This window comes from Pelophylax lessonae, assembly GCF_965119305.1.
Source record: "Pelophylax lessonae genome assembly, chromosome: 7".
Taxonomy (NCBI): Eukaryota; Metazoa; Chordata; class Amphibia; order Anura; family Ranidae; genus Pelophylax; species Pelophylax lessonae.
The window spans coordinates 90,740,652-90,755,588 of record NC_138774.1 but is presented as its reverse complement, the minus strand read 5'-3'; positions in this window follow the sequence as shown (position 1 = coordinate 90,755,588).

Here is a 14,937-nt window from a genome sequence, read left to right as displayed (position 1 = left end):
ACCCCAAACACACCTCCAAGACAACTACTGCCTTGCTAAAGAACCTGAGAGTAAATATGATGGATTGGCCAAGCATGTCTCTAGACCTAAACCCTTCTGAGCATCTGTGGGGCATCCTCAAACATAAGGTGGAGGAGCACAATGTCTCTAACATCCACCAGCTTCCTGATGTCATCATGGAGGAGTGGACTTCAGTGGCAACCTGTGAAGCTCTGGTGAACTCCATTCCCAAGAGGGTTAAGGCAGTGCTGGAAAATAATGGTGGCCACACAAAATATTGGGCCCAATTTGATATTTTAATTTAGGGGTGTACTCACTTTTGTTGCCAGCGGTTTAGACCTTAATGGCTGTGTGTTTAGTTATTTTGAGGGGACAGAAAATTTACACTGTTTAACAAGCTGTACACTTACTACTTTACTTTGTCATTTCTTCAGTGTTGTCACATAAACATATATAATAAAATATTTACAAAAATGTGAGGGGTGTACTCACTTTCGTGAGATAGTGTATTTTCTTGCTATAGGATGCTAAGCTGAAAAATATCATTAAAAAAAAAAAAAGTTAGCAGTTAATTTTTACATAATAAAATAAAATAAAAAATAATACTGACAATCAGATGCATAATTATTTAATACATGACAAATGAAAAGAATACAAAAAAGTGAAATGTTTGGGAAATAGGTGTAATATATTCAGTCATATACTGGCCAGCAGATGTCACTGTTTGGTATCGGTCTACAGCCAAAAGATGACATGCCATATTCTTACAATTATATTAACCACTTAAGCCCCGGAGGATTTTCCTGCTAAAAGACCAGGGGGTATTTTGCGATTCGGCACTGCGTGACTTTAACGGACAATTGCGCGGTCGTGCGACGCTGTACCTAAACGAATTTGACATCCTTTTTTTCCCACAAACAGAGCTTTCTTTTGGTGGTATTTGATCACCTGTGCGATTTTTTGATCACGCGCTATAAACAAAAAAAGAGCGACAATTTTGCAAAAATAGCAATATTTTTCACATTTTTTTATATGAAATTCCCCCAAAAAAAAATGTAAAAATCAAAATTTTTTAACATTTTCGGCCAATTTGTTTTATCCTACCTATGTTTGGTAAAAAAAATCGCAAAAAGCGTATTTTGATTGGTTTACGCAAAAGTTATCGCGTTTACTAACAAAGGGAAAGATTTTTGTCATTTTTGTTGTTTTTTTTTTTAACGCGTAATGGCGGCGATCTGCGATTTTTTTTGTGGTACTGCGACATTGCGGCGGACAGATCGGACCCTTGACTGACATTTTTGACACTTTTGGGGTTACCAGTGACATTTCTACAGTAATCAGTGCTATATATATGCACTGTTACTGTAAAAATACACTGGCAGTGAAGGGGTTAACTTTATTTGGGAGGGAGGGGCTGTGTGTGTCCCTAGGGGCGTGATTCTTACTGTGATTGGCTGTGGCTCTAGCTGTAAGGACACTGATCAACGGATCTACATACTAGATCCGAGTAATCAGTGTCTTTACAGCGATGAGAATGACAGGCAGCTTGTTTACACAAGCTGCCTGACATTCTCCCTCTTCCCCCGACGATCGCCGAGTGGCCGGCGGACATCGGGTCCGCTGGTCACACGCGCGGGGGGGTGCGTGACCGCGCGGGAGCGGGAGCGCGCCTCCGCGGGCGCGCGCTCGCTCCCCAGACCCTCCCAGGCTAGTGACGTTAATTAACGTCACTCTGCCTGGCAGGGGCTGACCGCCGCAGTAAATCTACTTGCGGCGGTCGGCAAGCAGTTAAAAATAGTTTTCATAGGGACATTGCAAAAGAGCTGGTGAAACTAAACAGGCATTGCACAGTTGTGTGTGTGTGGAGGACCTTAGATCAGCACACATCCAACTGTGACATCTTTATAATTACCAAGATATCATGACATCTTTGAAGTTTAGGGGCCCATTCACACCATTATGCAATGGGGAAGATTTACTTAACACTTTAAGACCGAGAGAATTTTCCCCCTTCCTGACCAGGCCCTATTTTGCGATTCGGCACTGCGTTATTTTAACGGACAATTGCATGGTCATTCGACGGTGTACCCAAAGAAAATTTCATCCTTTTTTTCCCACAAATAGAGCTTTCTTTTGGTGGTATTTGATCACCTGTGCGATTTTTTAATTTTTGCACTATAAACAAAAAAAATAGCGACAATTCGGAAAAAAAAAATTCACATTCTGCTATATAACATTCCCCAAAAAATGTAAAAATCACAATTTTTTAACATGTTAGGCCAATTTGTTTTCTGCTACATATTTTTTTGGTAAAAAAAAATTGCAATAGGCGTATTTTATTTGGTTTGCGCAAAAGTTATCGCGTCTACTAACTACGGGAAAGATTTATGTCATTTTTATTGTTTTTTTTTTTTTACTAGTGGCAGCAATCTGCGATTTTTTGCGGGATGGCGACATTGCGGCGGACAGATCGGACCCCTAACTGACATTTTTGACACTTTTGGGTGGACCAGTGACATTACTACAGTAATCAGTGCTATAAATATGCACTGTTACTGTAATAATGACACTGGCAGGGAAGGGGTTAACCCTATGGGTGATCAAAGGGTTAAATGTATGCCTCATGCTTACTGACATGTGGGGGGGGGGGGGGTTCTGTGACACAGACAGAGATCTCAGGTTCAGCTATGCTGAATCCTGTGATCCCCCTTCTGTCTGTCACTGAGAAGATACGCCTGCTTTGTTTACATAAGCAGGCGGGTCTTCTCACACTTACCCCGCCTCTCTTCCTCCGGCCCGACTCCCGCTGTGTCTAAACACAGTGGGAGCAAGCCTCGGGCGGGGCGCGCGCCACCGAGACCACTAGGAGTCCAGCGACCTAGGTCTACGTCGCTGGACCCAGGGGAGCCGCAGTGGGATTACTGTTAGCCGTCGGCAATTGGTTAAACTGGAGCACTCAGAGTCTGGTGCAGCTGTGCATGGTAGCCAATCAGATTCTTCATTTGAGCTTTGATAATAAAACCTGGAAGCTGATTGGCTTCAGTGCAGAGCTGCATCAGAATTTGCACCCTCCAGTTTTAGTAAATCTCCCCCAGTGGGTTTTTGTGCCCGGGGGCACTTGTGTTCGGCAAACTGTTAACTCACCTTGACACATAAAAAATAAGTCTTGCAAGACTTTAAGAGCAGGAAAAAGCATAACACAGAGCCTATGCATCTCTGTATATAACAGGTGCATTGCACCACACTGTAGATGTGCATTGAAGGGCAATTAAAGGAGAAGTATGGCCAAAGCTCTTTGTTATGGTGAGTTAAAACCCATAATTTTACTTGTTCAAAAAATGTATTGTCCAATAGAAATAACATGTCCACAAGAGTTAACAAGTGAAGTATACATTTCCTTCTTAAAACAGAAGATATGTACATGCCATTGCCATCACAAATCCATAATATAAGGGATGAATTTCTCAAATAAGAAAATTGTGTGGGCCATGCAAATCATTTCGTGGTACTCCAGGGGCCGTGTGTGCATCCAAAACTAAAGCTGGCCATACACTAGTAGAAATGTTTTGTTTTAAGTACATTCATTAAATTTTCTAGTCATTAGTGGGGTTAAAGTGGTTCTAAAGGCATTCTACGCATTAAGATAAAAACCTTCTGTGTGCAGCAGCCCCCCTAATACTTACCTGAGCCCCATCTCAATCCAGCTATGTTGCGTGAGAGCCTCGGTTGTCCGGGACCCTCCACCTTGATTGGCTGATCCATTGGCTCCCGCTGCTATCAATCAAAGTCAGTGAGCCAATAAGGAGAGAGAGAGGGGGCAGGGCCAAGCTGCGGCTCCTTGTCTGAATAGACACAGTGACTCGGCTCAGGTGCCCCCATTGCAAGCTGCTTGCTGTGGGGGCACTCAGCAGGAGGGAGGAGCAGGGAGCACCGGCAAAGGGCCCAAGAAGAGGAGGATCTGGGCTGCTCTGTGCAAAACCACTGCACAGAGCAAGTGCGTATAACAAGTTTGCTATACACAAGACTTTATTATCACTTTAAATCAATGTTAGTTTTTGACCATAGTGACCAGAAAATTTGAAGGAGCAGAATGGAAAAAGTTTATTGGTTATTTATCTCTGCCTTGGTATGTTAAGAGTATGTCATTTATATAATAATAATAATAGTACATATAATAACAATAGTATTTATAATAATATTAATAAGTGCTTCAGTTGAATACCATGAAAAGTGCTATCTTACGCATGGCTGCTAACTGCCCTGAACTCATTTAAAGGCATGGCATAATGTTCATATTGTATGTTTAGTACTTTAAAAAAAGTTATTATTTTTTTTTTTTTTTAAGTCAGGTAAATATGAACTATTACTGATATCTGGCAAGCTGTGAGCTAAGTATCCACTTTTTAGTTCATCATGAAACTAATGCCCCGTACACACGCGTCGATAATTGGCCGTGAATTTTCGGTCAACGTCCGATCGGCCGATTTTCGGCTTGTTAGTATGATGCTTCCTACAACCGACTCCGACTTTTCGGCCAAAAAAAATCTGGTGTGCAGGCTATAAAATTTTTGTTGGCCGTCAGCACAACGGCCGATTTTCCGTCAGTCAGTACAGATTTCGGCAGACAAAAATGTGATGAGCAAGACTGGGCATGCTCAGAGAAGAAAAAACACACGGAAAGTAAACCAGCACATGACATCACTTCAGAAGTAGATTTTTGTTGGGCGAGAAAATTTGTGTGCAGTCTAGGCACATTCCAACCAACAAAACACCACTCTGGACAAAAGCCGGACGATCGGTCGGCCGATAATCGTTGCGTGTGTACGAGGCATAAGTTTTGAGCTAAATAGTAGGAGAGATCAAATTATAGACTATTAGCTGATTTAGCCCTGGTTCACATTGATGTTACTTTGAAATCGTGCTACTTCACTTGAAGTAGCACGATTTTAAAGTAGCAGGTCAGCACGATTTCAAGCATGACATCTGTGCGGCTTCATTAATAGATGTATATTGAAGTTGCACCTGAAATCGGCAAAAGTAGTGCAGGAACTGCCGTTGCAAATGGATGCTGCGCCGCAAAGCCGTCGTCAAACCGATTGGTATAGTGCCATTGCTGGCAATAAGCTGCGACTTGTCGTGCGATTTGACCTGTCGCATGACAAATGGCTCCGATGTGTAAGAGGGCTAAGAGAGAAAACAACCCCCTCTGTTAGCGGTGATGGGTAATCTTCATTAGTAAGTTTACACCAGCTGTAAACAAGCAAGCAAGCAAGAAGTGCTGATTTCTTTATTAAAAAGCCCAACATTGCCTAAACAATTGAGTACCAAGGGCATGTTCTGTGTTAAATGTTTAATGCCAATAAAAGCTTTTATACGAATAATAAAAAAATGTATAAATATAATTTTATAAAAGTATAACTTAAAAAATACAGTTTGCCAAAATCATAACTTTTTTTTATTTTAACTACTACTTAATTATTTAATTCTCCCTATATGTTCAGTGATTGGATACCTGTCAGTTATAGAGCTTTTTGATATATTTTTTTTTTTTTAGCTGGCACAATCAATCACAAGGCAGAATGTAAAGGGAAAGTGCTCACATCTTTTAAGAGACAACTTACCTTGAAGCATTAGGTATAGAAGAGTAAACTACTCTCCAGGTTGGTTCCCAGCAAATCTACCACAACTCAAACCAAGTGCTGATACAGAAGAACCACCGCAAGTTCAATACAACAATATTCCATGGATGACCACCCTGGATTCCATCATCATAAGAACATGGGCAACAATCACAGCATAACAGGAGAATAGAGATGCTAGGGCATTTCTAGCTTCTGTGCACGTACTCAAAGCATATCCATGTTCTTATGATGATGGAAAAAAGGAGTTGGCTTGATCAAGTGTGCGGTCATCCATGGAATATTGTTGTATTCAGTGAGTATAGAACAGCTACCAACTTGGGTGAGAAGTCCCTTATATCAAGATATAAGATCTTTCCAAAGAATAAATGTTTTATGAAATTTGGATATTACTGTTCAGTATATATATAGATAACTACCAGTAGTCTGAATTATGATGGTATTTTTGAGAGCTTGGAGTGAATCTATACTTTTTTGTAAAGTTTCTGACCATTTATGTATGGGGCAAAAGGTGTAGGTATTTACTTTCTGCTTTCCCACCAGGGATAAATCAGGAATTACAAGACACCGACCTTACCTCCGCAAATTACAGCTTTTGGTGCCTGCCACTGGAGGGTGAGGGAAGTGTGCCCAAAAAGAAGGTAAGGTCAAACTTTGCTAAGCAAGTTGCTGCTCTGATTAACCACACACCATGAAATGTAACTTATGCCCCATACACACGTGCAGATTATCTGCAGACTTTTGTCTGCAGACTTACCAAAACCATATAATATGAGGTCAAACCTAAACACTTTCAATTTGTATGCAATCCGGCAGGCCCTTGCACTACATAGAAAAGGTAAGTCTGCAGACAAAAGTCTGCAGATAATCTGCAAGTGTGTATGGGGCATTATTCTTCTAACACTTAAGTGAACATGCTTGATAATTATAAGCAACATACAAAACCCCTAAAGCTACTTTTAGCCAAACAACCAAATTGCACTATGTTTATGTTGTCCATAAATGTTTGAGAGTCCTTGAGTTTAGCACTAGATCCTTAGATTCAGTCACCATCTTACATTGCTTGCAATTGTGGGCAAAAATAGAGCTCCCTACCAATAAAATATGGTAGTGTTTATCCAGAAATGTTTGAACTAGGCAATTTACCCATGTTTTAACAATGTATTAGAAAGATCAAACAAAAGAAATAGAAAATGTTCATCAATGGACTTAAGCCCCGTACACACGAGTCGAAATTCGGCCGGGAATTTTCATCCGACGACCGATCTGCCGATTTTCGGCTTGTTAGTATGGTGCTTCCGACAACCGACTCCGACTTTTCGGCCGAAAAAATCCTGGTGTGCAGGCTATATAATTTTTGTCGACCATCAAAACACGTCCGATTTTCGTCTCATTAGTACAGATTTCGATGGGGAAAAATCTTATGAGCAAGACTAGGCATGCTCAGAGAGGAAAGAACACATACAAAGCAATCCAACACATGACATCACTTCTGAAGTAGAATTCTGTCGTGCAGGAAAATTCATGTGCAGGCTAGAGCACATTCCAACCAACAGACACCACTCTGGACAAAAGACGGACAACCGGTCGGCGGAAATTCATTGCGTGTGTACGAGGCTTAAGTCTCTTGTTGGTGATGCTTTTGTAGTGTACAGAACTGTGTGGAACAGTCCATGGATATTCTGAAGAAAATATTCCAAGTTTTAATCAAGTGCATAAGAATTGCTTAGGAATGACCTCCTGCACATATGATTTAATCACTTTACAGTTATCATTGGTTATCCTAAGTGATAGATTAACTTCAAACGTCAGCTATACACTTCCTTCCAGGATGAGGAAATATCCAGAGGCAGGTGCATTTCAGTGCAAAGGATTCTGAGAAGGGTTCTTTGTCTTCCAGTGTTTCCCATTCATGAACTTGTTACAATGCCAACATCCCAACGTACACAAGCTCTGGATAAGATAAAATGGGAAAAGTTGATGATGAAATGATTGACTGTCCAAGCAAAGAATTACAGAACTTTATAGGAAAATAATTTCATAATAACAACATTTGATAGTTGACTTCTAAAGAGGCATGGTTGGCGAGGGTTTATTGATCTACCAGTTACCATAGATCCAGTGAATTAAGGCAAATTGTCTACAGTATATGTATGTATTTAATATTTTTACTCCCCTGTATTGAAAAAAAATGTCCAAGCTCTACTTTTCCATACTCCAGCACTGTTCCCAGCTATCTCCCCTGTCCTCTGTTAAACAACCAGGACCAGTTGTCATTCTACCCTCTTCCTGTGATCCCAGGCCTGCCATTGTCACATCCCCTAGGGGTGCAGCAACGTACATTCTGGGCTCACAGTACTCCTAGATTATGTGTGTACCGCAATCACCTTCAGAAAAAAAATTATATTAAAGTTTACAAGATATAAAAGAATCCAAGGGGTAGCTCAGCTCACAACTCAGTTCCAAGTATAACCAAAATGTCACTTTTGGATGGTATGACTCTTATAATGTCCATATGCTGGAATGGCAAAAACAATGGATCACCAGGTTGTAGGAGGATCCAACCACTTCTGAGGTCCCTAACCACTCTTCTCTGGGACCTGCCTAAAACAGGGACAACTCAGGCCTAGCACAGAGGCCCCTGATAGTCCACATCCCACACTGGACTCTGCTGTATATGTGTATGTATAGTGTATTTTAGACATAGTGTGCTCTGAACACACACTCACTATACTCAGTGTCACCCTAAGCAACAACTTTCCATGGCTGGGGACACTTCTTCCATCAGGCCTGATGTCTTCCAAGTGGTTACCGGATAAAGCACCTACTCCTCTATCCACCACCAGCCCCTAGCCTAGTGATGGCGAACCTTGGCACCCCAGATGTTTTTTAACTGCATTTCCCATGATGCTCAACTACACTGCAGAGTGCATGAGCATCATGGTAAATTTAGCACAAAAACATCTGGGGTGCCAAGGATCACCATCACTACCCTAGCCTGACCAGGTTTATTAATGGAATGCACCAGTCTAGCAATAGCCTAACAGGAGCGCTATCCCATGTTACATTATCAAGGTACCAGGGATCCACTTTAGACACTTCAAGCAGCCACAAGCTTGGTACAACTCAGTTTTATTGAGGTAGCCCAAAATCACAGTTCTCTCTTTTTCTCAGAGAATACAAGTTCTCCTTATTTGGAAATACCTTCAGATCCAAATAGCAGGGATGCCCTACTTTTGGGGTAGCTAAGAAATACTTCCAAATCCTTATCCCATCTCTCTCTGAGCAGGCACTTTCCTTCCCATCAGTCAGCAGAACCTCCCTTAGCTAGTCTCCACCCACAATTTAAAAAGGATCCTGCCAGGAAGGACGTGAATTAAACTCACTTCCTGGAGGCATTTAAAGCAGCAATCCTTCTTAAAGGGGCAACAAACTTCAACCTGCCTACACAGTACCTTGTGTGGGGAAGTAGTACATTGTCATTTACTTGTAAAGTGTTCCTCATATTTCCTCACTATGTAGTCAGTTTGCTAATCTCTAGTTGTAAGGATACACCAGACCTAATCACAACAGAGCAGTGTGGTCAAGAAAAGATTTGAATTAAAGAGAGCTTGAGCATATTTTATGTTTACTTTTGTTTTAGGTTGTTTCAACATTTTTACATACAATTCTATTTTTATATTTAGATGTGCAGAATTGTGGCAGCTATTTTTTATTAAAAATAGGCAAGCCACCTTTTTTAAAAACTGCTCATTTAAAAATCTTTGACACACATGAAAACTATTAGGAGTAGGGAATACATTGCAGTTAGAACCCTTGTCAGTTTTTTTGTTGGTTTTTGTGTGCCATTGAGGAGATTTCCTTTCACTTTCTGTCCAGGAGATACATCAGGAAATGAAAGGAAATGTTTTCATTGTGAGTATAAATCCTGTGTCTGACTGTTGTCACCAGGTTAGGTGCCTCCAATGGAAGATGTACCCTGACTTTCTGACCTTGTAAAATTGGGGTTCTTCCATAACTTTTTGTCCCAAAGACAATGATCACCAAGCCAAATGGAGAGGGTGATTCTGTTAAGCAGGGACACAAGCAGCAAAAAAACAAAAACAAAATCTAAGAACATAATGGATGTTTCAACCCTTCTTGTAGATTTACTACCTCAACATATATATCAGATTTTTCATTTTAACTTCTACAGTAAGAAAAAAGTTCAGCTGCTTCTTTTACATTATGAATAGTATGACATTTGGGGAAATACTGTACTAGGAGACAGAAGAAATGTTTAGAATAATGGATATGTTTGCTTGTCAACAGTTTGTAAAATTATTTTTTTGTGGCTCCTTTTTATTATACTGTAATATTTTAGTAAAAAAGTGTTCAAGCTATACATTTTATACAATAGCTTTAGATATTAAAAAATAGTTGTTTTGTTTGTTTGTGAGCTTGATTCTTACTCAGCCAAGTCCCATTAGTAATGAGATCCCAGTAAAAATGTTAACTATAAGGGTTTGCTTAGCAAAACCAGTGAAATTTGTCACTATAATTAGCATTTAACCCCCCCAGATCATCTCAGGCTCCATACACAGCTGCTAACCTTTGCACTTTTTCTGGCTATTTATTATTTTATTTTTATTTTACTCTAGGCCTGGCCCCACCCACCCACTGGCATGGTTGCCCAGGTAAGAATGACTAGTTTGCACTGCCTCAGTCTCCTGGGATTCCAAGCCACATATCCCAGGAGGATGCAGAAGTAGGGAATAACAGTGTTGCGGTCATCATTGGAGGCTGGCTGCTGAACCCAATAGAGAAGGACCAAGATAGCAGGGCTGCTGCACCTGTAAACGGATTACAGCAGAACAATGCATGATCTACTGGGCTGGTGAGTATCCTAATCTAGGACAATGCTAAATAGGTAAATGGAGCTAAAAAAACGATTGAAGTTCCTTTTTAAAGGGAAACTCCAGTCAAAAATGAAAATTGTCCTATTAATAGTACGTTAACCACTTAAGCCCCGGAAGATTTTACCCCCATTCCGACCAGGGGGTATTTTGCGATTCGGCACTGCGTGACTTTAACGGAGAATTGCGCGGTCGTGCGACGCTGTACCTAAACAAATTTGGCGTCCTTTTTTTCCCACAAACAGAGCTTTCTTTTGGCGGTATTTGATCACCTGTGCGATTTTTTGATCACGCGCTATAAACAAAAAAAGAGCGTCCATTTTGCAAAAATAGCAATATTTTTCCCTTTTTTTTTATATGAAATTCCCCCAAAAAAAATGTAAAAATCAAAATTTTTTTAAATTTTCGGCCAATTTGTTTTATGCTACCTATGTTTGGTAAAAAAAATCGCAAAAAGCGTATTTTGATTGGTTTGCGCAAAAGTTATTGCGTTTACTAACTAAGGGAAAGATTTTTGTCATTTTTGTTGTTTTTTTTTTTAACGCGTAATGGCGGCGATCTGCGATTTTTTTTGCGGTACTGCGACATTGCGGCGGACAGATCGGACCCTTGACTGACATTTTTGACACTTTTGGGGTTACCAGTGACATTTCTACAGTAATCAGTGCTATATATATGCACTGTTACTGTAAAAATACACTGGTAGTGAAGGGGTTAACTTTATTTGAGAGGGAGGGGCTGTGTGTGTCCCTAGGGGCGTGATTCTAACTGTGATTGGCTGGGGCTTCAGCTGTATGCAGAGTGATCAACGGATCTACATAGTAGATCCAGATGATCAGCTCTCATACAGCGAGGAGAATGACAGGCAGCTTGTTTACACAAGCTGCCTGACTTTCTCCCTCTCCCCCGCCGATCGCAGAGTGGCCGGCGGACATCGGGTCCGCCGGTCACACGCGCGGGGGGGTCCGTGACCACTCGGGAGCGGGAGCGCGCCTCCGGGGGCGCGCGCTCGCTCGCTCCCTAGACCCTCACAAGCTAGTGACGTAGCCCTACGTCACTTTGCCTGTGAGGGGCTGACCGCCGACGTAGATAGTCGTGCGGCGGTCGGCAAGTGGTTAAATATATTTATGTTTGATATTATTCATTTTCTGCCTAGCTGCTTGTGTAGCTTAGAAAGTCTTATCTAAGCTGGACAATCAGCTTTATCCTGTTCTTCACCGACAACACTATCTCCCTTTATCTGAATTTGCTAAGCTGTATTTCACTTCCTGACAAGGTTGTCTGTCTTTCTTAGACAGGCATGCCTAGACCTGCCCAGCCCTATCCCCATCCCTCCTATCCTTCACCGTGACCCCCTCCTGTCTTCATTGCTTTGTTTAGGCTAGCAGCTTCTTCTGAGAGAGGGGAGGGTGTGTCACATGACCAGCACAATATATAAAAGAAATAAAGTACAAAGGAACATTTTTGAAAGTTTAGAAGGATGCGGATCCATTTGTATTGCTCATTACATTGTAAAGAGTTTTAGGCTCGGTTCCACTAGTGCAACTTGTCATGCAACTTTGGACACACTAAGTTCAATGACAAGTCATAGCCCATTGTTTTCAATGGCACCCGTTCCCATCAATGCCACTTTGAAAATCAGTGACTTTGAAAAGGTGCCTGCACTACCTTGATGCGACTTTGTTTCAGAGAGTGTAAAGTTATATCAAAGCTGCACTCAAAGTTGCACTCTAAATCGCACAACTTAAGAGTCGCACAACTTAGGAGTCACACTACTGGAAACTTAGCCACTAGTCTAGAGTGTGATTTTGGAGTGTGACTTTGAGTGCAGCTTTACTCCAACTATACACTCTCTGGATCAAAGTTGCATCACCTTTTCAGGGTCGCTGATTTTCAAAGTCACATAGATGGGAACGGATGCATCAAAGTAGTTGCATCAAAGTAGTGCAGGTACCATTTCAGAGTCACATTTTCAAAGTCACATAGATAGGAACATAGATGGGAACTGGTGCCATTGAAATCAATGGGCTGTGACTTGTCATGTGACTTTGTGTGTCCAAAGTCGCATGACAAGTCACTAGTGGAAACGGAGCTTTAGTCTAAGTTTCCGCTATTGCAATTTATAGTGTGACTTTGATGAAACTTTGATCCAACTTTACACTTTCTGCATCAAAGTTGCATCACTGATTTTCAAAGTCGCATAGATGGGAATGGGTGCCATTAAAAGGAATGGGCTGTGACTTGTCATGCGACTTTGTGTGTCCAAAGTCACATGATGAGTCGCACTAATGGAAACGGAGCTTTAGTCTGCATTTCCACTATTGCGATTTCGAGTGCAACTTTGATCCGACTTTACACTCACTAAATCTATTTCGTATCAAAAGTTGCATCAAACTAGTGCATTTACCTTTTCAAGGTCGCTGCTTTTCAAAGTCGCATAGATGGGAACGGGTGCCACTGATTCGTTTCACTAGTGGAAACATAGACTTAGTGGGGATGCCTGTACTATGATCATTGTAGACTGTGAGCTGAGACCCCAGAGCACTTCCAGCTACACTGCACTGACATTCCCCCCCCCCCCCCCCCGTGTCCAGCTTTCTTCTCCTATGGTAGTCTTCATTCAAAGCCCAGCACAACTACACTGTATATGTGCCCCCCCCTTTGTGTCCTTTGTGAATGTCTTTTTTTATTTCTTCATGTTCTCATGAATTAAGCCTCGTACACACGCAACGATTGTTGGCCGTGATTTTTCGGCCAACGTCCGATCGGCCGATTGTTAGTCTGATGCTTCCGACAACCGACTGCGACTTTTCGGCCGAACAAAATCTGGTGTGCATGCTATAAAATTTTTGTTGGCCGTCACCAGAACGGCCGATTTTCTGTCAGTCGGTACAGATTTCGCCAGACAAAAATCAGATGAGCAAGACTGGGCATGCTCAGAGAAGAAAAAACACACGGAAAGTAAACCAGCACATGACATCACTTCTGAAGTTGGTTGTTATTGGCTGAGAAAATTAGTGTGCAGTCTAGAGCACATTTCAACCTACACAACAACACTGAACAAAAGTTGGCCGATCGGTCGGCCGATAATCGTTGCGTGTGTACGAGGCTTTAGGATGTACAATGCATCCTTACTGATGAGAGAACACTGGGCGGGAACCTATAATCAGCTCCTCCCATCTTGTATACGCCCACTGGCTACACAGGAACAGTGCCCCTCCCTGTAAGTGATGTCACTTGATTTCAGTAACCACACCCATTTGCTGCTTTTAGACTCAGCAGGCAGAGGGATTGAAGTCATGTGACAGCACTGAATACTGCAGAATTCAGGTAGAAAAACTGGGATTTTTTAATTTTGACACATAAGGCTGAACTTCCCTCACATTAATGATGATCAGGGGAGAAGTTAAGGTATTAGGCTGGACTTCTGCCTTAAGTATATTTAATGATATATTAAACCTTCCTGTCCATAATCTGCATATTCATTTATCCTCAGTAGGATGTCTCATGCTGGGGTTACCCTAACCACCTTCAGCCCAGCCTATTGTCAAATGACAGCTGAGCGGGACACTAGTCATCCTGGGTGGACATCATATGACGTCCTCCTGGAATGTGCCTCACACGCAACCCACAGGCAGCACTGCAGCGCAATCTGTCTCAGCCGATGACTAATTAATGTACCGGTGTTCCGTGAGAATTACCTACCCGTGAGAAAAACCTACCCCTCGTCACTTCCGGTACTCCGCACTGTATGTAATGCAGCGGGTACATTAAAACAGCTGTGCTGAAATACGAGTGATCTCTGCTCCTGTCCCGGTCACTTTCCTGCTCTCGGATAGTAAATATAAAAGCGGCGGTGGCTGTATGAAAACATAAATCACTGAGCCGAAAGCCGCTTTTATATTTACTTGCCGAGAGCAGGGAAGTGACCGGGACAGGTGCGGGGATGACTCGTATGTCAGCACAGCTGTTTTAGGTAAGCGCCGCGTCGGTAGGTTTTTTTCACGGTACACCGTGATCGTTTTATACTAGTGCGCATGCGCACTAGTAAGCTCTCTGTTCTGCCATTAGGTATCCGGCGCTCTGAGCATGCGCACTGCTGCGCTGCTCAGATGCTTCTGGCCGGAAGTGACGAGGGGTAGGTAATTCTCACAGGGTAGGTAATTCTCACGGAACACCGGCCCCACTGCCAGTATCATGTGATCGCTGTGACCGATCCCAACAGATCACATGACAATTGTAAACAATGGATGGCTTCCTTTCATGCCATTCATTGTGTACAGTTGTGTTGCTAGCTGTGATTGGTAACAGTGATCACATGGTACAGGCAGGGCCAATCACAGCTTATCTGTACCATGTGATTAGCTGTGGCCAATTACAGCTAATCATAATACACAATGAAT